Here is a 3,861-nt window from a genome sequence, read left to right on the forward strand (position 1 = left end):
TTCACTTGGAATTGCCTCTCGGAAAATTTCAAGTGGAGGCGTGTGAACAAATTGCTGGACTCTTGAGGTTCTCATTTTTGTCGTTCTGACATACATCACTTTTAACAAGAATTTATAGTAAGGGCATATTGAACACCATTCTAGTTCAATTAACCGGAATTCTGGTTGATCCAACCAGAATTATTCTCAGTGTATAATATGAATTTATGAGTAATAATTGCGAATAATTAAAAATCTAGACCTCTTTCTGACAAAAAAATGTTTTATTTTTAATATTAATTTTTAATTGTTTAATTTAATTTGAATAATAACAGCTTTACAGTTTTAAATAATAAAATAATACTTTAATCGCTGTCCTGCAGTTTCACGTTTCTAAATTATACGCTTACTTTTTATAAATCTTAACCGATCTTTAACACTTATAACTATTTCTAACAATTTTCACTAAAATAAACAATCCAAGAGCGCATAATAAAAAATAACAATTTTTTTTTCTTATTGCAAAATCAACTTTTTTATTTTTATCGTGTATCTGATTTTATATTTTTAACATAAGACACTATTAGCACATTTTGTTTGTAGCACCACTTTAATCTGGTAAGAATTACTTACAAGGTGTTTATTTACTTTGTTTCATAATATATAATGTTTCAAATTTTTATTATTCCGAAAAAGTAAATAACTGTCTTTAAATAATTCCCGCCAGATAAAAGTGTTGCCATCACATGGCAAATTCCAAGTACCCGATTGGAAACAATTGGAAATGCATAATGCTCAATCGTTGCCAATCGTTTTGTCACAATTAAGAAACACGATTCGGAACAATTGAGATATTAGTTATATTGTTTCTTATCGATCTCAGTTGATTATTTCTAGAAGGGAGTCGACATTATATCGAAGCGGAACATGGTTGCTGCAATTTATCGTCGGAAACTTTTGTTGGATTATTTTCATTCGGAAAATGTGACATGTAGTCCTTTTAATTTCAGATAGGGCTAGGAAGACTCCATGAAGGTAGAAGAGTATCGAAATTCAATAGTCGAAAATAAAAATCTACCAGAATATCTGGTTGGGTTTACCAGAACAACTGGTTCAGTTTACCAGAACATCTAGTTATGTTGACCAGAACGCTGTATTCTTAATCTAACAGAAAACTAACTAGTAAATATTTCTGGTTAACCTTACCAGAAATTCGGGTTAAATTTACCCGAATTTCTGGTAACATTAACCAGAAAATTTGCAACCAGAAACTTCTGATACTTTTAACCAGAATTCGTAGTAAGGGCATAGTTAACACTTAATCCTAGTTGAATTAACATGAATTCTGGTTGATTCAACCAGAATTTTTTTTTGAGTGTACTACATCTAAATTTTACCACAACATTCGGTGACAATTACCGAACAAATTTTCTCTGTTTACTATCCAGCAATAAGCTGAACTCTCAGTAACCATTTACTGATAGCCCTTTTTAACCTGCAGCTCTCAATCTTGCATTGACCATTTAAGTGCGTACAGTATCCGAATACTGCTTACTCTCTAATTGTGCAACTAGACCAGTTTGGACCCCCTTAAAAACTGAATAAGGTACGTTAAAAGGTATTAGAATGACAAAATGAAAAATGCATATAACCACCGAATAAATGTTTCCAAAATGCCATCCGAAATTCCACGCTCAAATTTGCACTTGATTGGTTTTTAGCAGAGCTTTAAATTTTACAAAAATTATATTCCACTGAAATATATTAAAGAATTTTCTTTAAGCACAAGCAAGCAGGACATGATGAAATAATAATGTGCTTCTTCGTAAAAAAATAATTACTCAATTCTTAGCTGAAAGATAAGCACCCTAAAAATAATAAATTAGATTCAATATTAATTACAATAAAAATTGGTTTATTGCGCTTAGGACACGTAGAATATCATTTATGCTCTCTTGAAAGAAATTTTATATCCGAAAGATAAGACCTTTCACAGAACTAAGAAAATATGGAAAAATTTTTTGTCCAACCTACTGACATTCTTGTCTGATCGATATTAACAACTTTACGTGTAACTGCAGATGTAGACGCGTTTCTGTTGCTATGTGCTGAGAAAATATCGGGTTTGGGTAGATACTTTTTTAAAAGGCCTTTTAATAGATATATCCACAAGTTCTTTATATATTCTCGAAGACACTTGGTCTTTTGGATATACAAGTAAAGGATCCTTGCGGGGCAAATATTGTTGTCCCTGTGATAAAAGGGTAAACTCTAAATTGGCTGATTTTTTCCGCGCCTAGAAGTCTTAATCCTCTTTGCACAGTAAAAAGAAAGTGTTAATGAAGCACTAGTATCAGGGCACCATATACCTGCAACAGAAATTACCCTTGCGGTGTGAATGCTGCACCGTAATGTAGGGTACAGATTCCCAATCACTTGGGGTACGAAGTTTCCATCACTTGGAGTACGAAGTACCTACTACTTAGGGTACGACGTGTCCGCTTCTTAGGGTACAGCTTTGCTAATTGTATGTCATGATCATTGAAGTTTAGCAGGTGCGTTGTTCGCACTTTATAAAATTGAACCATTAGATATTTCAGATTAGGTGGGGATATCCAATATGTCTGCACGCTGCGCGGCAAACAATAATACCAAATACATGGGACTAAACTTTATTTTTATAATAACTTGGAAGAAAATTATTTTTCACGATATGTGTATTTAGACTATTTAAATATTTAATAACTATTTAACTGAATAATAAAATTGACATGTTTTTTGTAAATGTGAAAAATATTTTTTTTCAAGTTATGAACTAAATTCAATTTTATCCTCTGGGATTTGTATTATTGCTTGGCCCTCATGGTACAGACAGCTTGCCACTTGACGACACAACTTGAAATACTTAATATTAGAAATCTTAGCGCATATATAGCTGGAGGGAACCAGGCAATGGCAGAGTTATTGGCAAAATTAAAGAGACAGACTATGAGTTAGCAGGATAAATTATTTCTCTCGCGCAGCGATCTGATTAGCTGTTTAGCGCTCCCCTCTAAATGAAGGTTAAATAGTTCACATGTATGCGCAAGTAAAGCACGCGCCAAAGGCTATGTGGAGGGGGAGTTCGAACGGAAGTTGGAACCAGCCGTAGAAGGCGCGATGTATTTAAATGGCAACAAATACGACAAACACTAAACATATCGAAGGTACCGCAGCGTGAACCTGCAGCAAATTTCAATAAATGTACACTATCTGCTGTTGGAACGAAAGTATCACTCTCTCCGCAGCGTAAAGCTGTAGTAAATTTTGGTATCATATCTTTATTTGGAACGGAAGTGTCTCTCTCTTCTCGCTCGACCAATCAGCAATCAACTGCCCGATTGGCGCGTCCCTTATGCGCAAGTGAAGAGCTATTTATGGAGCAAAATTGAAAAGAAGAATCATGTTAACGTGCGAGAGAGATCTTATGTCCCAATCAGTGGTGGCAAAACGTGAATATCTCTGATATGCGCAGTAGTTGTTCCTGTGTATTTTTAGGTTATGTAAGGACATGTGTCAATTCGAGAATCCACAAGAATCACTACTGCGAATGCTCGACATATCCGCGTTTGCTAACAATATAACTTTTTATCTTGAATAATTCGTACCTTAATAAGAATACGTGGAGAATAGGCATGTTAAGATTACTAGAAAAGTAGTGCATAGGGATGCTAAATTCCACACGCAGGAAGTTGTTCGATATTTAAGATAAAAAGGTCTTTCTATACGCGTAATAATAGCATCCTCAGATTTAACTGAATTAAAAAAAAACATTTGGAAAACGTACAAAATGAATTTGATCAAAATAAAAACTATTTGATTAAATTTTCTATTACTAGACAT

The sequence above is a fragment of the Belonocnema kinseyi genome, chromosome 8 (genome assembly GCF_010883055.1).
Source record: "Belonocnema kinseyi isolate 2016_QV_RU_SX_M_011 chromosome 8, B_treatae_v1, whole genome shotgun sequence".
Lineage (NCBI taxonomy): Eukaryota > Metazoa > Arthropoda > Insecta > Hymenoptera > Cynipidae > Belonocnema > Belonocnema kinseyi.